At 44.4% G+C, this 23018-nt stretch overlaps 1 long non-coding RNA gene across 1 annotated transcript in view; it reads left to right on the top strand.

Moving 5' to 3' along the window:
* Positions 1–1258: 1258 nt before the first annotated feature.
* LOC148151359 (uncharacterized) overlaps positions 1259–23018 on the top strand; it is a 55598-nt gene continuing 33838 nt past the window's right edge. Inside the window, exon 1 of the long non-coding RNA XR_015752015.1 lies at positions 1259–1385. This is a non-coding gene — a long non-coding RNA (uncharacterized LOC148151359). The remainder of the gene's footprint in view (positions 1386–23018) is intronic.

Genomic DNA, 23018 nt, shown 5'->3' with positions numbered 1-23018 from the left:
GCTGCCTGGTGTCCAAGATGGCGGTCCTTCAGAGCATTGATGAATTCGCCAGGTACCCGCTCTGATTTCCACGTCGAGGATTCTCGACATCTGACTTGATTTTCGATAAGATCCCTATTAATGAGGTGAGTTGTTCTGTAAGCAGGGTGGTTAACAAGCAATAATGCCTTTAATTAGCAACCTGCTGCTGTCACATGAGAAAGTGATGATCTGCTTGTCTAACTCCATAATAGATGGAGGCAGGGACTTCTTCTTGTCTGATTGTGCCACAAATCTCACCATAGTCCATGTCACTCAGACCCCTATAAGCGTCCACCAATTGGTCTGAGGCTGGTCACTGGTGTCTCCTGCTTATTATTGTTACCATTATTATCGGCTCTTCTGTCTTGTTCATTTTTTATTGGGTCAATCGCGATAGCTTAATCTCTTTCTTCTAAATATCTCGAAGTTGCAATGCATTTTCCACTGGTTTGTCGATGGTCCTGTGTTTATTCCGTGCAAATTTGCATAATTTGTGAGGATTTTGTTTTTAGTCATTCTGAGCAGAAGTCTAAAACAGGCATTAAGCCCTGTGTTTATATATATATATATATATATATTTTTGTGTGTGCATCTATGTGTAAATTACAGGAAGACCCATCAAGTACAAGTTCAGGCCTGCCTGGGTTGAGTCCTTCAAAGCCCCCTATAGCTGCTAACTAAAAGTAAGCATAAACTATTCCTTCTTACAAAGAACTTTTCAAAGGATCCCTCAGGAAAGAGGTCCCTTTGTCCTTCCTGATCCAGCTCTCCCGCCAACCATCCCTAGTTTAAAGATCTGACACCCCCTCCCGGATTGTACTGAAGGGCAGCTACTGAGTCCTTCCCCTTATGATTTTGGGAAGCCTGGCTTGAAATCGAAATCTGAGGCCCAGTTTCAAGATGGCTCACGCCTGACTGTTCAATACTGGCTGCTTGTACAGTTCCGAGCCTGGCTTCAAAGGAAACTCTGACTGATTTCCATCGCTCTGTGCCCTTTCCACCGGTTAAAGCCTGTTTGCACAGAAAGAAGTTTGGGATATATGTGGGATTGATGTGTTCATGTTGTCATTGGCATAGGAACAGCTGCTCAGTCATATCAATACTGGGAACAATTTGAGAGCAACTTCAATCGCCTGATGCAGTGTATGATAAATCACAGCTATTAAGTGTTACTTTAATCCTTTGTTTCATTTTCTCCCTGTTGTAGGATGTTGATGATTACACACCAGATGGATCCCTGAGCTGCTTGCTGCAGGAAGGACTGAGCTGCCTTTATAACATGGGCACCGAGTTTATCAGAAAGTCTACCACAAGATTAGAGACTAATCGACACCGAACTGCCTGTCCATTTTACTCCACAGCAGGTTCGGCTCCTGTTCAGTCTTGAAATGAGCAACATTAATTTATGAAATGGTTTATAACGTGAAACATCGCACAAAGTGTACTTTTGTTACAAAGGAAGGGGAAAAAGCAGTAAAAACAAGCGCGTATTACGAAGAAATGACCATACTGATCATACTGGGCCTCCATTTTGAAGGGAGTCAGATCAATATGTTTCCCAGGCTGGGTTTACCGGTTTTTCCTTCTGGTGTGGTCTTGCAAAAGGCAGATGTTCACACCTTTCAAAACATTTTTGTCAACGACAAGTATCTGAATAGCGAGCCTACAATGCAGGAAGGACTCAGCATTCAATCCAAACTCATACTGACTCAATCCCAGTGATGCTGAAAGGGGCAACAGGCTACAATGCCCCTGAGGTCGAGGAGGAGGGAATATTGGCCCACCTGCCTGTTCCCGGTCCTCATACAGGTGTAGAAGAAGAGAAATACAAAAGAAGGGGCTGAGACTCCACAACGGGATCGGGGGGGGGGGGAGGGAAAATGTTGAAGACTTGGTTATTTCCAGTTCAACTCCCCCCTCCCCCCCTCACCCAACCTTGTTGTAACCCAGGAGAAAGTGAGGACTGCAAATGCTGTAGAGTCAGAGTCCAAATGTGTGGCACTGGAAAAGCACAGCAGGTCAGGCAGCATCCGAGAAGCAGGAGAATCAACATTTTGGGATAAGCTCTTCATCAGGAATGTGCAGCTACACCGGTACCAGTCCCCACCTTTTCCTCCGCTACATCGATGACTGTATCAGCGCCACCTCAATCTTCCATGAGGAGGTTGAACAGTTCATCCACTTCATGAACACCTTCCACCCTGACCTCCAATTCACCTGGACCATCTCAGACACCTTCCTCCCCTTCCTGGACCCCTCCATCTCTATTTCCGGTGACTGATACGAATATCCACTACAAACCCAACTTCCACCCTGCCTTCTGTAAAAACGCTTTCCCTTATTCCCAATTCCTCTGCCTCCACTGCATCTACTACAAGAGGACCAGTTCCACCATAGAACATCCCAGATGGCCTCCTTCTTCAAGGATCACAATTTCCCCTCCCACGTGGTCAATGATGCCCTCCAACTCACCTCATCAACTTCCCGCACCTCTGCCCTTGAACCCCACCCTTCCAATCGCAACAAGGACAGGACCCCCCTTGTCCTCATCTTCCACCCCACCAGCCTCTGGATACAATGCATCATCGTCCTCCATTTCTGTCACCTACAGTCAGACCCCACAACCAGAGATATATTTCCATCTGCACGCCTTTCAGCGTTCTGCAGAGACCATTCTCTCTGAGACTTCCTTGTGAGGTTCATACCCACCACAAAACCACCTCCGCTCCCAGCACCTTCCCTTACCACCGCAAGAGGTGTGAAACCTGCGCCCACACCTCCCCCCCTCACCTCCGTCTAAGGCCCCAATGGATCCTTCCACATCCGACAGAGATTTTCCATCTCATTTACTGTGGCCGTTACTCTCTATGTGGTCTCCTCTACATGGAGGGAGACAGGACGCCAATTTGCGGAACATTTCAGAAAACATCTCTAGGACATCTGCACCAATCAATGTCATTGCTCTGTGGCCGAACACTTCAACAGCCCCTCCCACTCTGCCAAGGGCATGTAAGTCCTGGGCCTCCTCCACCACCAGATTCTAGCCACCCAACGCCTGGAGGGAGAACAGCTCATCTTCCGCCTTGGGACTCTCCCACCACACGGGATCAATGTGGATTTCACTAGATTCCCCATCTCCCCTCCCCCACCTTATCCCAGATCCAACCCTCCAACTCGGCACCACCCTCTTATCCTCCTGTCCTACCTGTCCATCTTCCTCCCCACCCATCTGTTCCACCCTCCGCTCTGACCTATCATCATCACCCCTCACCTTCATCTACCTATCACATTTCCAGCTACCTTTCCCCAGCCTCAACCCCCCCCCCCCCCCCTCCTATTTATCTCTCAGCCCCCTTGGCACCCTCCCCCCAACCCCCACACATTCCTGATGAAGAGCTTATGATTGAAACGTCAATTGTTCTGCTCCTCGGATGCTGCCTGACCGGCTGTGCTTTTCCAGCACCACACATTTTGACTTGTTGTAACCCAGTGGAGGTCCTGGGTGTGAATGTGATTTAAGAGGTGACATGGGATGTTAGACCCCTCTACGCCCCTCCAGAGAATAGTGACGCCAACATTTCCCAAAGATCTGCCTGTTTTATTTTTGCCGTTGCAGTCTTGATGGGCCGATGGGCCTGTTCTGCACAGTTTGACTGGGTGACTCTATGAGCCGACACCAGTACCTGTCTGAGCCATGCTGATAAGGTGTCCTCCCACTGACCCCACAGCCTTTAGCCCTGCCGTGTGTGACACGGCACTGTCGGAACTTGGAGTTCCGAGGTTAAGGAAGTTCCTGTTGGAAACTTCTGAAGAGTTTATCAATTATAGCTGTGCATACTGAAGGAAGGATCCATGGTACACATTTGCAAACAATTCTGATTGTTAAAATTGTATTTCTGTCACATTCAACCCTAGTATATTGGATAACAGATGAGCAAAGTACATCACCTAAAGAAACACTTTGTCATATTTTGAGGAAGGAGACCTTGGTTAGCAACAGATGGAGACAAGATTTATAGGCAGTCAAGACAATGTGTTATATTGATATATGACACTATTCATATGGTAGATGCCAGCAGATTCCATTGTGTAATTGGAAGAAGTCAAACTCCATTTAACTATGAGTTTGACAGAGGTACACCTTTGGGTTAGCGAGGTATGAAGGGCTCCCAGGTAATAATGAGCTTGTCAGCAACTTGCTGTTAATGTTACCAAAAAGCCCGCAGAAATTTGCAACAATATTTGCATTATATTGAAAGCCTATGACCTTGACTTTTGAAACAAATGGAACAGAATATTTAAACAAAAGCTGTGTCGCTGATGGATTTTGTTCAATTTCTCCCCGTACAAGGCTCCTGTCAGGGTCTGTCATCTCTCATGCTGCAGTACAGTGTTTGAATTGTTACTGCCATTAATCCTGGCAGCCTTTGGAGTGCAACATACATCAGATATGTCTGGTCATCGAATGATAAACTGGATAGAGCCAATCAAGCAGTTTTCACCAACATTTTCATTTACATTTCAGTTTCACAGTTCGGTTGGATCATTGCCGATATTTTACAGAATTGTAATATGTTTTCTGGTGGCTTGGGGACTAGTTTAGTCCCATGTGGGCATAGCCACTTTTTATTCCAGTCTACTGCTTGTTTTCCCCTGAACATTGTTGGTTTTGTAGCATTTCTTAGGTGCTGCCTGAAGAAAGACAAAGCCCACTGTGAAAGATTTCATCAATTTGTGCGAGTGTTTCCTGATTTTGTTTCTGATTTCCAGGGTCCACAGTATTTTGCTGTTATTTGTGAGAGGTGGTTGGACTTCCATTAATATTTTATTTTGGTATCAATGTGATCCTCCTTCTCACTCTCGATTGAACTATTTATCAGTTTCAATGATTGATATGTGCAGATGTAAGAAACATGCGAAGCATTTCAAGGGATCATTTGCGTTTTGCACCTCATTTGTAAAACCAGCCCGTGACCGGTAAAATAATGGGTTTATCTGGTATTGAGGATGTTGGCTTGGTTTCATTGAAGCCACATTTATCAAACCATCCAGAGTAGTTGCAGAGGGAAAAGTACCAGAAAACAGGCCTAGCCCAAATATTTGATTTGATTTGATTTATTACTGTCACATGTACCTGTGCACAGTGAAAGGTTTGTTTTGTGTGCAGTGCAGGCAGATCATGCCATACAAAGTGCATTGGGGTAACAGAACAGAGCGTGGAATGCAATCCTACAGTTCAGAGAAGGTGCACAAACAGCAAGATCAACAATAAATTTAATATTTGAGAGGTCCATTCAGAAGTCTAATAACAGTGGGGAAGTATCTGTTCTTCAATCTGTTGGTATGGGTGTGTAAGCTTTTGTACCTTCTGCCGGTTTGTAGAGGTTAGAGGAGATTATAACTGGGGTGGGAATGGTCTTTGATGATGTTGGCTGCCTTTCCAAAGGCAGTGGGAAGTACAGATGGAGTCAATGAATGGGAGGTTGACTTCTGTGATGGACTGGGCTGGCTGTGTTTACAACTCTCAGGCTGAGGATTTCCTTGGTCAATGTCATTCCTGAACCATGTACCACGATGACAACTGAGACAGTCATTGGGAAGAAACCTACACCCTGTTGCCAAGGAGAAAGTGAGCCCAAACTGGAGTTGGGGTGGTGTGTATTCACAGCTGTGTTTATGGATTATTCCAACCTACTACCTCCTTTCCTCCCTCAAAATAAAAGCATGTGCTCACCTTCAGACAGGTCACAATGCAGGGCCTGGGAGGATCAGGGGTTTGGAAAGGGATCTGAGAAGACATATCACTCAGGGCAAGAAGAGGCAGTCACTGGAGATAGCTGTTGGTATTGTTTTTCAGTGTTTGGTATATTTGATCGTGGATTTTCAGAGGATACAGTCAAAACTGGCTGGAGATGGTTCAGAGTGATGAAGATGGTAAGTGTGACAGGCAGAATTGTTAAAAGAGGCAGAAGCACAGCAGGAGCAATTACATCAAGTGACAGAGTAAGGATAGTAATTACTTCTACTGATGTATTTGGATGTCTGAATGTTTATACCAATTGGACATTATGATGTATCACTACCAGACAACAAAAACAATTGAACTAATTAATTGGGTGTGGAATCAATTAGTTTAAGTAACTAGATATTACATTATTTCAAAACACTCATGTTATCAGCATTACATTGAATGATTTACTCCTGGCAGACTTGAGATCATAAAGCTAATATCATCTTTCTAAATTCAGAGTTTTCACCATAAAATAAATGCTTAAACCTTACTGTTGAGTTATGAAGAATCAATTGGCTTTTTCAAGTCTGTCATTAAGATCCTGTGAAATAATTTGGTGATGTTCTGTACTTGCACAGTGTTCTACATAAGCACTTAAGACATTTTGGGAATGGCGACTGGTTTGAAGGTAGAATTCAGCTGTGGCTTACTTTGACTCTGAGTCTGAAGCTCATGTGTTCAAACCTCAACAACCACTTTCCTCTGATTAGAGCTGGAAAACCAGTCAGGATCACGGGTTCATCTCAGTGGAAGTCTTTCACCTATTGGTGAAGCCCAATTTTGAGCTGGAAACGATTTAGAAGATGATGAAGAGGGTCCCCAGTGATGGGGAAACTTCCAGAAACAATTAATTGAAATAAAACTCATAGTCACATGAAAAACAGTGGGTTGATCAGAAAGGCCCAATGTGGATTTGTTTTTAATTTATTCATGAGATATGAGCAGCATTTATTGCCTGACCCTAGTTGCTCTCAAGAAGGAGGTGGGGAGTTGCTTTCTTAAATCTCTGCAGTCTACAATGTCGGTAGAGTAGGTAGTGCCACAATGCTATTATGGAGGGAATTCCATCATTTTGACCCAGGAACAGTGATATATTTCCAAGTGAGGATAGTGAGTGGGTTCCAGGTGGCAGTGTTCCCTTGTGTTCGCTGTCCTTATCCTTCTAAATAGAAAAGGTCATGGGATTGGAAGATGCTGTTGAAAGAACTTTGGCACATTTCTCCAAGTGCATCTTGTAGATAGTACACACTGCTGATACTGTACATCAGTGTTGGAGGGAGAGGATACTTGTGGATATGGTGCCAATCAAGTGGACTGCTTTGACCTGGATGGTGCCAAGCATCTTGAGTGCGGTTGGAGCTGCTCTTATCCAGGGAATTGGGGAGTATTCCATCACTCTCCTGGCATGTTCTTTGTAGATGGTGGACAAGATTTGGAGAGTCAGGAGGTGGGTTACTTACTGCAGTATTCCTAGCCTCTGACTGCTCTTGTAGCCACAGCATTTATATGGTAAATCCAGTTCAATTTCTGCACAACAGTAACTCCCAGGATGTTGACAGTGGGGGATTCAGTGTTTGTGATGCCATTAAATGTCAAGGGGCAATGATTACATTCTCTCTTGCTTAAGATGGTCATAGCTTAGCAATAATGTCACTTCCCATTTTTCAGGTCAAAGCCAGATATTGTCCAGGTATTGCTTCATTTGAACATGGACAGCTTCAGTATCTGAGGAGTCATAAATGGTGCTGACCATTGCACAATCATCAGTGAACATCCCCACTCCTGATGTTTTGGTGCAGGGCTGGTCAGTGCTAAAGCAGCTGGAGATGGCTGCACCTAGGACACTACCATGAGGAACTCCTGCAGAGATATTCTGGAGCTGAGATGATTGATGTCTAACAAGCATTCCCATCTTCCTATGTGGAGAAAGTGAGGACTACAGATGCTGGAGATCAGAGTCCAAGAGTGTGGTGCTGGAAATGCACAGCTGGTCAGGCAGCATCTGTGGAGCAGGAGAATTGATGTTTCGAGCATAAGCCCTTCCTGATGAAGGATTTATGGTCAACGTTGATTCTTCTGCTCCTTGGATGCTGCCTGACCAACTGTGCTTTTCCAGCACCACCATCTTCCTCTGTGCCAGGTATGACTCCATCTAGTGGAGAGTCTTCTCACTATTCCCATTGACTCCAGGTTTGCAAGGGCTTCTTGGTGCCACATTAGGTTAAATGTAACTTTAATGTCAAAGGAGATCACTTTCTCTTCATCTGTAGAATTCAGCTCTTTTGTCCATGTTTAAACTAAGTCTGTAATGAGGTCAGGAAGTAAAAGGGCTTGAAGGAACCCAAACTAAAAATCAGTGATAGACTGTTGTTAAGAAAATGTTGCTTGATAGCACTGTTGATGACACATTCCATAACTTTACTGATGATTGAGGATGGACTGATGGGGCAGTAATTAGCTGGGTAGGATTTGACCTGCGTTTTATATACAGGACATACTGGGGCGGTTCTCCACATTGTCGGGTAGATGCCAGCGTTGTAACTGTACTGGAACAGCTTGACTAAGGGCATGGCAAGCTGTGGAGCACAAGTCTTCAAGGTTGTTGCTGGAATATTGTCAGGGCCCAAAGCCTTCGCAGTATCCAGTCATTTCTGGATAATACGCAGAACAAGTCCAGTTGGCTGAAGAGTGGCGTCTGTGCTGCTGGGCTCTTCTGGAGGAGGCTGAGATGGTTCATCCACTCGGTACTTGTGGCTAATGTTTGTTGCGAATGCTTCAGTCTTAAATTTTGGAAATTACCTTCAGCTAACTTTCTGGAGTATTTGTGTAGAGGTGGCAGAAAATTCTACACAGCATTCTTGTGATTGCTAGTCGATTAAAAGGGACAGTAGAATATGGCCAGATTGGGTGGGTGACAGACAACAACGGGTAAAGGTCAATGGATATTTTTCAGGCTGGAGAAAGGTATATAGTGGAGGGCCCCTGGGGTCAGTATTGGGACCTTTGCTTTTCCTGATTACATATTATAATGATCTGAATCTAAATGTGAAATGATCAATTTTGGTACAAAGAACATTGAAAGGCAATTAAAATAGAGAATACATTTCAAAAGGGTGTGCGAGAGAGAGAGAATATGTGCACAGATCGGAACATTGAATGGAGCAGGACAGGAGGAGAGACAGGTTAATAAAGCATACAGTGCTCTCAGTTTTATTAATGGGGCACAGACTGTGAGAGCAAAGAAGTGATGCTCAATTTGTGAGACCTCAACAGGAGCATTATGTACAGTTCTGGACACCTCATTGTAAAAAAGATGTGAATGTATTGGAGACAGTGTGGAACAAATTTACAAGAATGCTTTCAGGTAGATGATGAACTTTAGTAATAGAGATGGATTGGAGATGTTGGGACTGTTCTCCTTGAACTATAGAAAGGGAAGAAGTCCGAAAGAAAATTTCAAATTCATGGGGGTTTGGAAAGAATAGATAGGGAGAAACTGTTCCTGATTGTAACATAAAAGGACATAGATTTACAGTGAGTTACAAAGGAATCAAATATGATGTATGAAGAAAACTTTCTCACACATTGAATGGTTCGGGCCTAGCATGCACTGTCTGGAAATGTGGTGGAGGTAGGTCCAATTGGGGCATTTAGGAGGGAGTTGGAGGTTTATTTAAGTAGAAACAATGTGTGTGTATGGGGAAAAGGCAGGAGGGTGGCAGGGAATCATGATGCTGATTTGAGAAACGAGTGCAGAGCTGATGGATTGAATGAGCTCTCTCTGCGTCGTAACACCTCCGTGATTTGTGGTTCTGTGATGTCTGTTGTCTGTGTCACCACCAGGTCAAAATCTTAGATGTCCTATTAACAAACACAGCTCAGGAGGATGGTCCAGCTGTAGCTTCTCAAGGCCAGCTCAGAGTGGCCAATATTGCTGGCCTTGCCAGGTCTTAGATCCTGAGAATGAATGTACACAAACTTCCCTTTGATGGCCTTCTTGATATCAATGAATATTTTATCCTGCCTTTTTGCACTATCCTTTTATAGATTCAAGCGTACCTTCAGCTTTGTGCCAGGCTGTCTAATGATGATGGATACTGAGCATTTAATTAATGAAGACTTTCTGTCCATGGCTATGAATGAGTTAACTGCAATCTAGTCATTCGGAATATTTCACATCAGTAGCTAAATATTAAGTATGCATTATTGATGAGGAATTGCTGTTTTTTATTTATATATATATGTTTTGCAAAAAAAGTCACTCAGCAGCCTCTCATGAAATGCGATCTTTATTTAAATGAGTGAGGCTAGTTCCCTGAATGACACTGATGTGTTATGTCTTATAGTCAGCAAGCCTTTCAGAGACAAACACATGATATCATCACTGTGTTATAGTAAGTGGTCTGAGGGTACAAAAGCCTCATGTTCATCTTACCTCAGATCACTTGAAACATAACACTCTCCTGGATACATGCTGCTACTTTGTGAGTTAAAAACATTATACCAGAACAGACTTAAATGCTTGAAGAATATAATGTTTGTACATGACCGTCTGCTCACAGACATGTTTGTTGGATTCTTCAATACCATAGCATCCTCACCCAGCAGATGAAACAACCTATTGGTGGCAAACTCAAACTAAAGACACACCCTGGAATAAAAACTGAGCGAGACACTTGATAGACCTCAGCTGGAATATTGTATACAGTTGTGGATACCACAAAATAGCAAAGATGCAAATGCATTAAGGAGATTGTGGAAGCAATTTACTCGGATGATGCCAGGTCTGAGAAACTTCAGCTATGGGGATAGATTGAAGACTGGGAGAAGGGGGCTAAGAGGAGATCTGATTGAAATTTTCAAAATCATGAGTAGGTTGGACAGAGTAGATAGTGTGATGCTGTTTCTACCTGTAAAAGATATAAAAATGAAAGGGATTAGCTTTAAAATAACATGCAATGAAACAAGGGTGATGTAAGAAAAAGTCATTTTCACAAAGCGAGCATTTAGGGTATAGAGGGTAATGCCTGGAAATGGGCTGGAGGCAGGTTCTATTGTGACATTCAAGAGAGCATTGGATGATTAATTTGGATAGAAATAGTATGCAGAGACATGGGGAAAAGGCAGGAGACTAGCACCGGATAACAGAGCTGGTGCAGTCACAATAGACCGAATCATCTCCTTTTGCACTGTAAGAATTCTGTGATCCTGAGAAAAATGGATAAATATTGACTATTCTAATTCTTACATTCTTGTATTGCTTTTTGGAATGTTACCAATGTACTTAGAGATTTGGAATTGGGCCAGAGTGCTTACAGTACAGAAGAAGGCTTTGCCATTTAAGGGAATATGGCTGGCCTTGGCTAGGGCAGCATTTATTGTCTCATCCTAATTATCCCAGAGAGTGTGGTTGTGAGCTGCCAACCACTGCAGTCCTTGGGTTGTAGCTACACTCACAGTGCTGTTAAAGATCAAGTTCCAGGATTTTGCCCCGGAAATACTGAAGGAAGTCAGGATTGTGTGTAACTTAGAGGGGAACTGATAGGTGGTGCTGTTCCTATGCAGCTGCTGCTCTTTTAAGGTCAAAAATCACACAGCACCAGGTTATAGTTCCAACAGTTTATTTGAAAACATCAGCTTTCGGAGCATTGCTTTTTCATCCAGTGTGTGAAAGAGGAAGCATCACAGAATTTATAAGTAAAAGATCAGAGGGTGATATAACTGATGTGAATGTATTGAATAAACCCAGTCCAAGACTGGTCCCTCCACATCATGGCTTATTCTTTTAGGTAATAGAGGGTGTGGGTTTGGAAATTGCTGTCAAAGCAGTCTTAGTGAATTACTGAACTGTCCCTTTTAGATCATAGATACTTTGTCGCTGTGCATCATTGGGGAAAAAAAGTGTGTTCAAAATTGTGGATGTGGTGCTCATCAAGCAGGCCGCTTTGTCCTGGAAGGTGTCAAGCTTCTTGAGTGTTGTTGGAGCTGCACCCATCCAGGCCAGTGGGGAGTATACCATCACACTCCTGGCTTGGGTCATGTGATGAAGGACAGGCTTTGGGAGTCAGGAGGTGAGTTACTCTCTGCAGGAGTCCTAGCCTCTGATGCACTCTTGAAGCCACGATGTGAATAGGGATGATCCTGAAGTTTCAGGTCAGTAAACCCCCAGGATATTGATATTAGGGAACTCAGTGATAGTAAGGCCATGAAGGTAAAGGGGTATTGGTTAGATTCTCTCTCGCTGGTGATGGGCATTGCCTGACACTTATGTAGTTTGAATATTACTTCTTAATTATCAGTCCAAGCCAGGATTTTGTCCAAATCTTGTCACATAGATTGCTTCAGTATTTGAGTTCAATAACTTTAGAGCCTGAATCCATCCTTTATTTTACCCAGCCCTGGTCTTGTTGCTATTAGCATAGTCACTCATTCTAACAGTGTCAGCAGTATGCAGTGCCTTCAACTGTTTTTTGATATTTACATGGACTGAATTGAATTGGCTGAAGACAGGCACCTGTGATGCTGGGGCCTATGGAGGTGTTTGAGAAGAATCATCCACTCAGCACTTCGGAGATTGATGTAAATGCTTTAACTGTTTCTTTTGCATCGATGTGCTGGACCTCCCCATCATCAGAATGGGGATAGATGTGCAACCGTGTCCTCCAATGAATTGTATTAATTGCCCACTGCCATTCACCACAGGATATTGAAGGGAAGCAGAGGTTAGATCAGATCTGTTGGTTGTGGAATTATTTAGCTCTGTCTCTCACTTGCTGTTTATGCTGTCTGGCATGTAATTGGTCGTGTTGTGTATTGTCACCAAGTTGACACCTCATTTTTAGACATGCCTGGTGCTGCCCTTGCCATGCCCTCCTATTCTCTTCCTGATCCCTGGCTGATGGTATGGGAGACTGGAGATACACTGAGCCATGAGGTTACAGGTTTTGTGGGAGTATGAATCTGATGCTGTCAAGAGTGTGTTGCTGGAAAATCACAGCAGGTCAGGCAGCATCTGAGGAGCAGGCAAATCGACGTTTCAGGAATAAGCCCTTCCTCAGGAATGAGTCTGATGCTGTTTATTGCCCACAGCATCTCGTGCATGCCCAGTCTTGAGTTGCTAGATCAGTTCTAATCTATCCCACTCCACAATGGAGGGTATTCTCAATGTGAAGACCAGACTTTGACTCCACAAAGACAGTGTGATGGTCACTCTCAAGAGTCATGGAGAGATGCTTCTGTGGAAGACAGGTTGGTGAAGCCAAGACCAAATGGATTTTTCCCTCTTGTTGGCTCCCTCCCCACCTGCCACTGACCCAGTCTAGCAGCTATCTCCTTTTGGACTTGACCAACTCGATCAATGGCGATGCTGTGGAGCCACTCTTGGTGCTGGCATTTGAGTCCCTAAACCAGAGTGCCTTTGCAAACATCACTGTTTCTGCAGTTGCTGATTACATGGAGGAATAGGGATTCATCAGTCAAAGGAGGGGCAGGAGGGAATTATCAGTGATAGGTTTCCTTGACAATAATAATCCTGATGTCAGGAACATTCATGGAGTCTCAAATCAATGTTGGAAGTCCCTGAGCAACTCCTCCCCAACTGTATACCACTGTGGCACCATTGGGAATTGTACAGCGCACCATGAATGGTGCTGGGGTTGCCTGGCATTTACATCTAAGGTAAAGTCCATATATGTGATTGTGTCAGATTGTTGCTTAACTGGTCTGTGAGACAGTTCTCCCAGTTTTAGCACTAGAATCCCAGGAGAACTTTGCAGATTTGACAGATGAATGTCTACCCAAATCCAGTTCCTGGGAATTTAGAGAATCCCATATTTGTATTTTACAGGAAAAACATAAGAACATTAAGAAATGGAGCAGGTGTTGGTTATTTGGCATTTTGTGTTTTCTCCGCCTTCAAAAAGATGTATCTCAATGTTACCATTTTCATTATATCCCTTGGTTACCTTTGCATCCAACAATCTCCCAAACTCTGAATATCCTCAATCATTGAACAGCCACAGCTCCCTGGAACCATGAATCACCATCCAAATTTGGAAATGTATTACCATTCCTTCAGTGTCACTGGGCCAAAACCCTAGAACTCCCTCCTGAATGGCATTGTGGGTGTAACTACACCAAATAAATGGGTCTGATTCAAGATGGCAGCTCACCACCACCTTCTCCAGGACAACTGGACAATAAATGCTGGCTCAGCCCACAAAACCCTTGAATGAATAAATAAAATTCCAAAGATTTGCACGCCTTTGAGTGAAGAAACTTTCCCTCAGTCCTAAATGAATCCTGTCATGAGACTATGATCCGACGTTCTGGGTCTCCTCACCATTAAGACTGTTGAGCCCCTCCTAATAATTCACTTCGCTAACTCACTTCCTTTAACTTGCAGCAGTCATCATGCCCAGACATTTGTTCATTGTTTGTGCATCCGAGCAGTGTGCAAGTGAAGTGTGGCAGTTTCCTCTCGAAGAGTGACTTCATCTCAAATGTAATTCATCAAATGTGGGATGCTTCAGGGCTTCCTGAGAACGCGATGAAGCATTATGAAAAAAAAACTAAGTTTGTTCTTTCTGAACCTTCCACAGGAAACAGATCACCAAGAAATGAACTCTGTTGTTGCGCTGCTGGATTCCTTGCTAACCAATATGATTTTGAAGCATTTGCTTTTCAGTTCAATGTGGACATGAGTAATATCCCTGGAGTCATTCAGACAGAGCTGTTTGAATAATGATGCAATCAATCTTGGAGGGAGTAGTTCACAGAGATATGAGTGTTTGCAAACAATTTAACCGCGATCACAATCCCATGTGCCCACATTTTGTCTTGTGTTTTGAGCCAGGTGGAATATTTTCAATTCTGGGACATGTTAGAGGTACTCAGCCGGTAATGCCGCGTCTATGGAGAGGAGGGCAGAGTCAATGTTTCTGCTAAACCACTGAACTCTTACCCCTGATTTTGTGTCTCTTTGGTGATGCTGCCTGACCTATTGATTGTTTCCAGCATTCTCTATTTAGATTTCAGAACTCCAGCATTTGCAGGATTTTATGGTCTTTTCATCTGATCACTCCCCTCCTACCCCACATTCACTTCGCACCCTCCTGAGAGCTGCAGTTCATATGGTGATGAGAAGCCTATTTTCTTTGAATCGCAGACTCTGTGCCTGACTGTCACACTTGGCACTGAACTCCTGATTCCATAGCGAGGCCACCATTTAGATCCATCCGAAGCCTGGACTTCCAGAGTGTGTAGTGCTTAATCCCAAAACAATTCTGCTTGAACCGGAGAGTTGGTAGAAAGTTAATGGTGTAAATGCCTTGACTATACCATCGTTGTATGATGGAAGGTTGTTGTCTTACAAGCAAGGGTCTACTTTTCAATTTTGGGCTGAAAGAGGCAAGAGGGAACGAACTTTAGGTAGTTGTTATTATAAAGCTGCGTCCCTAGAGATAGCATCTCTGTTGCCCTCGGCTCAGCAAGCTGCCAAATGTACCCCTGTAACAGCTATGACTCTTCACGACCGTGCAGCCTCTCACAGAATGTTTCAGTAAGTGCTACCCTCTCGAACTATCTATCCCAAACAGGTGACCATTATCTGTGTGTTGCTTCTACAGCCGGGTGTAGTCGATGCCAATGCTGCTACAGGAGGCCTGTGCTCCTTGGAGTTATGTAATGTAGGAACCTAGACTTTGGATGGACAGCAGTACCTGGAGAGGGATTGGGGACAACACTGGGCAAAGCCAACTTGCTGCACTTTCTACACACTCATTACAGCAACCAGCGTTAATTATTGGAATCATTGCAGCACAAAGGAGGCCATTTATCCCGTTGTGACCATACTAACCAACTGCTGAAGCAATTTACTGGGTGCCACTGTACCTGTTCAGAGACATAGGTTTCATTGTAAATTAAGTGTAATTAATTAGGTAAGATGCACACAGACTATTATTTGAGTTAATAGAAAGTGAGGACTGCAGATGCTGGAGATCAGAGCTGAAAATGTGTTGCTGGAAAAGTGCAGCAGGTCAGGCAGCATCCAAGGAGCAGGAGAATCGACGTTTCTGGCATGAGCCCTTCAGGCATTACAAAAAAGGCATCGACATGGTTCAATCACAGAAAGGAAGGTTGGACAGAGACATGGTGCTACCATACCAGGTATGAAAAATACGATGCTAACTACAGAAGTCTTAGTGGAACCACAAAGCTTGAAGTATTGGAAAGATAGAAGATGGTATTCAAAGATCTATGAAGGTCATTAGACACAAGGGTGGAATAACACTCCTGTTAAAAATGAGTGAGCTAAACAGAAAACTGAAACATCCTTTTGCTGATACACAATTTTTGATTTGATTTGATGTATTATCATCGCATGAAAAGTTGTGTTTTGCCTGCTCACCAGATAAATTGTACCTTACATAAGTACGTCTGGGTATGAGTTTAGAATGTAGCGTTTGGAATGAAGTGATTAAAGCCATGTGCCACTTCACCTTCTCCCCACCCTCACCTGAGAGCCCTGCATTTTGTTCCTTTCTAGTGGATGATCCAATTTCCCTTTTGAATTTCCTGATTGAGCCTGCCTCCACTTCAATTTCTGGGAATGTATTCCAAAATGAGGAAGTTTTCCCTCATGTTGCCATTGCTTCTTCTGGTCAATTTGCCTTGAATTAGGGCCCTTTTCTTCTTGATCCTTCCATCAATGACAAAAGTTCCTCCCTACCTGATCTGCCCAGACTCCTCACCATGTTAAATAAATCTAACAAATATCCTCTCAGCCTTCTCTTTTCTGGGAAAACATTTCCAACTTCACTATTTTTCTATGCAACTGAAGTCACTCAACCCTGACAGCACATACCTTGCTGACTGTGGTCTTCAACCTTATCCTTACCTTTCTCTCACTCTCCTTCTCCAAGGCTCCATCCCCCCATCAAGATGAAGGTCTGCACCAAGGCTGGAAGCTCCCACTGTCCACATCTGCTCCTCACACACAGTGAGAGTGAGCGATTGCATGTTTCTTGAGGAAGACTCCTGTGGGCCACAAAGCTTCACAAAGTTACCCAAGCTGCCAACAGGGAGCAGCATAAATGAAGCGTTGCGGGGCAGTTTAATGTACAAGCAAGTGCTTCCACTCTGAAAGACAATTAATCGGGAGAAGAGTGAAGAGTTCGGCAGTTCTTCGGCTGTGAAAGCAGGTTGCTGTTCGTGCCTGTGGGTGACTAAGGTGAGTGTGATCAGATTGAAGGTGAGGCAGTACACTGTCCATTGTAGGCAATTGTGTGGATTGCTTGGGAGGGTGGGAAAGGGAGCAGAGTGGAGTGGGAAGAGGGTGGTGTGGTTGTGAGATTTGAGTGGGAACGAGTAAGGGAGAGTGTTGAGAGGGGGTTGGTGAAGGGGATAATTCTGAGGGGGCAAGTGCCGTGCTGAGGATGGAGTGTTGAGGAAGCAGTGTCGAGCGGTTAATGTTAATCTGCAGTCTGGCTCTGACAAAGAGATAGAAGACACTGTTCTGACCATTGCTGTACAGGTCATATTATTGATGAAGGGAAGCTTTGTCACGGGGTTGTGGGAGAGGTAATGGTGCAGGCAATGTGATTATCTGTCAACATCTGTTTGGCTGGTAAGCATCTAGAGGTAAGAGTATCTGCTCACTGCTTTCATCTGCTGCATGACTGTGCCAGAGAATTGAAGTGTCCTGGCCTTGTATGTTGTAAGTGTCTGTTTCCTTGAGCATGTCAAGATAAGGCAAATCTTGTGACAATTAGAGTTCTTCATCCATGCTCAGCTTTCACTGCAATGGATTGAGCTGCAGAGAGCCTGGTTTTCACCTGGGTTTCAGGGCCAGTATTAGGAGCTGAATTCCTCACTCTCCATTCACTGACAATATGTCTGTCTTGACAATATTGCAGGAAGCAACCTACTACGCGGCCACTTCTGTGTTCATTGTCCTTCACAGACTCTCAATTAAGAAGAACCCCATCTCAGGGCCAGCAGCTCACAGCCTTGGTGGCCATGTTGCGAGACATGGTGGTACCCTTGGAGGGATGAGAAGGCAGAAATACCATTGGACCATTAGGAGGATGGGGGTTATGGAATTAGCTTTCCCTGCCAATGATCCCCTTTTTGGAATCTTGATTTCTGATGACCTCTATCTACTACTGTAGGAAGGTCCCCTCTGTTGAGTTGGAGACCCCTCTCATGGTGTGGGGAGCCTCTCCCTGGGGCAAAATGCTGGTGGTCCCCGCTTGGGAGTTCACATATTGAAAAGTTTACATATTGAAATTGGCTGCTTGCCTCTATCCAATAAGCTGCTCTGTCTCCCACGCTGTCCCAGCCAGCCACCAACCTCCTGTCACCCCAAAGCCCCTCACCAGGGAGACCAGGAAAACTCAGTCTGTAGTTTTGGATGAAAATGTCAAAACATTGATTGGCAGATGATTTAAAAATAAAAGGCATAGCATTAGGAAGCCAAGTTGGCTTAGTTGAGTTTATTAAAAAGTTCCACATTAAATTCAATCAATAATTGTCACCTTCCTTTGCTATATTGCTATTGTTAAAATCACCTTTAGAATAGAAGATGGACAGTAATTTCGGAGCAATCTCCATTTGGTTCAATTGACATTCAGCTCACTGAACCAAAACCAGCAGAAGTGGAACGTTTCCTCATTCAACTGCATGTCAGTGTAAGACATCTTTTCCCACTTCAGCAGTGGAAAATATAACTTGACTTTGGCTAGACCAAGGCAAACGTGTTATTTTCTTCACCAAGTAGCATTGTTCGAGTATGGAGAGAGCTGCTTCGTCTTGTGTTTTTACATCAGGCTCAGTTAAGTACAGCCACGTGCCATATGTAACTGGAACACATTATTATTGCGACTTGGGGATATTCTGTGTCTTGTGTTGGCTGTGTTGTGATATTTGCTTGCTGGACACCAGCCTAGAACGCTGCTTGTTTGAAGCAATGCCGAAATGAAACAGTTTTTTTGTATGAGGAGGTTTACTTTGTTGGTTACAAGCATGACAGACCCACAATGCCCTCATCACAGTCACTGTTTATCTGGACACTGTCTCACACTTCTGACTGCAAGCGTTGCTGTTGGTCGTTTGCCAATTTTCAATCAAATTGAGTCCCAATTTACATGTCAGCTGTGACTCATTGGTTGTACTCTTGTTTCTCAGGCCAGAAGGTTAAGAGTTCAAATCCCACTTCAGGGAGTTTGACAAACCATCTAAGCTCGTATTCCCGGGTCATTCTGAATGAGTGCTGTGTTGTCTTTTGGATCAGATATTAAACCAGATCTCCACCTTCTCCTGCAAGTGGATATGAAAAATTCCACCGAATTGCTCTGAGGAGAAACAGTGGAGATCTCTCGGAAGACCTGGCCAATATTTATTCCTGAACCAACACCAACAAAATAAATCAGCTATTACAGAATTGCTGTTAGTGGGATCTTGCTGTGCATAAACAGGCTGCCGCAGTATTCAACACAATAATGCCTAAACCTCCATAAGAACTTAATTAACTGCAAACCTCTGAATTGACTTTGTGTTGAAAGATGCTTTACTTTCATAAATGATTCATTCATGGGCTTGGGGTGGCTGCTGGTTTAGCTCAGTTGGCTGGATAGTGATCTCATAATTCTGGATCAGTGGTGCTGGAAGAGCACAGCAATTCAGGCAGCATCCGACGAGCAGCAAAATCGACGTTTCGGGCAAAAGCCCTTCATCAGGAATAAAGGCAGAGAGCCTGAAGCGTGGAGAGATAAGCTAGGGGAAGGTGGGGGTGGGGAGAAAATAGCATAGAGTACAATAGGTGAGTGGGGGAGGAGATGAAGGTGATAGGTCAGGGAGGAGAGGGTGGAGTGGATAGGTGGAAAAGAAGCTAGGCAGGTCGGACAAGTCCGGACAGGTCAAGGGGACAGTGCGGGCTGGAAGTTTGAGACCTGCACATCAACTCATATCATTTATTGTATCCGTTGCTCCTGATGCGGTCTCCTCTACAGTGGGGAGACTGGGCGCCTCCTAGCAGAGCGCTTTAGGGAACATCTCCGAGACACCCGCACCAATCAACCAAACCGCCCCGTGGCCCAACATTTCAACTCCCCCTCCCACTCTGCCGAGGACATGGAGGTCCTGGGCCTCCTTCACCGCCGCTCCCTCACCACCAGACACCTGGAGGAAGAACGCCTCATCTTCCGCCTCGGAACACTTCAACCCCAGGGCATCAATGAGGACTTCACCAGTTTCCTCATTTCCCCTTCCCCCACCTCATCCTAGTTTCAAACTTCCAGCCCGCACTGTCCCCTTGACCTGTCCTGACTTGTCCTACCTACCTATCTCCTTTTCCACCTATCCACTCCACCCTCTCCTCCCTGACCTATCACCTTCATCTCCTCCCCACTCACCTATTGTACTCTATGCTACTTTCTCCCCACCCCCAACCTCCTCTAGCTTACCTCTCCACGCTTCAGGCTCTCTGCCTTTATTCCTGATGAAGGGCTTTTGCCCGAAACGCCGATTTTGCTGCTCGTCGGATGCTGCCTGAATTGCTGTGCTCTTCCAGCACCACTGATCCAGAATCTGGTTTCCAGCATCTGCAGTCATTGTTTTTACCTCAGTGATCTCATAATGCAGAGGGATACCAATAGCATTGGTTTGAATTCTTTACTGGCTGAGGTTATCATGAAGGACTCTCCTTCCCAACTTCACCCCTCACATGTCGTGTGGTGACCCTTCAGTTAAACCCCCCATCAGTCATCTCTCTTGGAGAGAGCAGCCCTATGTTCTGTTAAGAGTATGGTCTCTTTTTTTTTTGAAGATCCATGTCATTACAGTTGCTTAGAACTGGGAACAGAATTCCTCTCGGAACAGACATTTGTGAATATTGAAGGCAATGTCTACTGAGGATAGCGTAATATAGTGACCGAGACTTTTATAGTCTCAGGTCACATCCTCGAGGAGAAAGTGAGGACTGCAGATGCTGGAGATCAGAGCTGAAAATGTGTTGCTGGAAAAGCGCAGCAGGTCAGGCAACATCCAGGGAACAGGAGAATCGATGTTTCGGGCATAAGCCCTTCTTCAAGGTCAGGTCACATCCTGTAATGCAGTGATGATATCATGTGCATGTCTCTAATAAAGTCTACTTGCTCCCAGAATGGATATCACACTTTACAGGAAGTTAAATCCAGGACAAAATACGATGGGATTTTGCATCCAATTGGATATTTTACCTGATGCAATAATATTTATGTTATCTCCCATAACATTAGAAACCAACATTGCTGCTGCATCACAGTGCCAGGGACCCGGATTCAACTCCCACCTTGGGTGACTGTCTGTGTGGAGTTTGCATGTTCTCCACATGTCTGTTCCTCCGGGTGCTCCAGTTTTCTCCCACAATCCAAAGATGTGCAGGTCAGTTGAATTGGCCATGCTAAATTGCCCATAGTGCTCGGTGCATTAGGCAGAGGGACATGGGTCTGGGTGGGTTACTCTTCGGAGGGTCGGTGTGGACTGGTTGGGCTGAAGGGCCTGTTTCCACCACTGTAGGGAATCTAATCTAATCTCAAGTTCAGCAAGTCTAACAGCATCTGCAGAAAGAGAAACAGAGTCAATGTTTCTGCTTTAGATACCCTTCCTCAGAACTAGAAATAGAAACTTGGTGTGGCTATTGTGGCATTGAAAAACCCAATTAACATTTATTACAGTTAACTCTTATATGCAAACATTACATCCGCAGGCACATAAGTAACTGGGCTTGTATTAGTTTAGTAGGTTTTGACCAAGCAGCATACTTCCAGTAGCTTATCATGCTTCAAATGATCCCCAGGGTAAGATGGTGATTTATACTTACAGGTCACACTCTATAATGCAGTGATGATAGAATAAGCATGTTTCTAAAAAGGTTTGCTGACATACTGACTGTAAAATCTAACGCAACCCAGCACTGTGTCTCCAAATTGTGCTCCCAGCTAAAAAAGCACTGTGGTTAGTACACAACGTTCCTGCATTTGCTCTGAGATTTTTAAAATGATAATTTTTGAGGTGACTCCAACTCAACACATTTAGCAATGGAAGAAGTGAGGACTGCAGATGCTGGAGATCAGAGTCGAGAGTGTGGTGCTGGAAAAGCACAGCAGGCCAGGCAGCATCCGAGGAGCACAGGAATCGATGTTTCGGGCAACAGCCCTTCATCAGGAGTGAATGATGGGCTGGTGAAGGGTTATTGCCTGCAACACCAGTTCTCCTGCTCCTTGGATGCTGCCTGATTTGCTGTGCTTTTCCAGCTACACAATCTCGATACACCTGTAGCAATGGAGTCACATGAATCCTTCATGATTACTGAATTGTAATGACTAAAGCATATATGCCTTATACCCACCTGGAATACTTGAGTACATGATGGCTCAGTGGTTCGCACTGCTGCCTCACAGTACAAGGGATCCAGGTTTAATTCAGCTTTGGTGACTGTCTATGTGGAGTTTGCACATTCTCCCCAGTGTCTGCGTGGGTTTCCTCCAGGTGCTGCGGTTTCCTCCCACAATCCAAAGATGTGCAGGTTAGATCAATCGGCCATGTTAAATTGCCCTTAATGTCCGGAAATACAAAGGTTAAGTGGATTGGCCATGGGAAATGTGGTGTTATGGGTAGAGGGGTGGGATGCTCTTCAGAGAGTGGGTGTGATCTCGATGGGCCACATGGCCTGCTTCCACTCTATAGAGATTCGAGGATTCTACACAATCAGTGACTGACTCGGCAGACAGTCCACTAATGGAAATGAAAGTTACGATTCTCTCCATCTGGCTCCAAATAACACTAATCACAGACAGACACAGGGAGTGCTCTCTGTGATTTAAGAAAAAATGTTTTAGCAGGTTGGTCTTCAGTTGGAACCCTGAAGACACTTAAAGGCCCTTAAGCCTCACTACTCACAACCTATTTCAAAGATTTTTGAAAAAGCAAAAAACTGCCGCGAGCAGAGGTACCCAAAGTAAGACAGAAAATAGAAAAATGTTAGAAAGGCACAATCTGGGGAATGAACAAAGAGTCAATGGTTCAGGTCAAGAATCTTTTTTCAGAACTGGTCAAATGCAGGGAACCACAAACCCAACTTACGTAGATTAATCAGTAGCTGGATTCAGAGCCTTCTGAAAAAGTATGATGGGTTTCAGGGAGTACCAGACACACACTGGATCAAAAC

This window comes from Chiloscyllium plagiosum, unplaced genomic scaffold (genome assembly GCF_037043375.1).
Source record: "Chiloscyllium plagiosum isolate Xiang-an unplaced genomic scaffold, Cpla_swu_hap1 HiC_scaffold_3, whole genome shotgun sequence".
NCBI lineage: Eukaryota > Metazoa > Chordata > Chondrichthyes > Orectolobiformes > Hemiscylliidae > Chiloscyllium > Chiloscyllium plagiosum.
The sequence above is the reverse complement of the archived record's forward strand: the minus strand, read 5'-3'. Positions and strand labels throughout refer to the sequence as shown.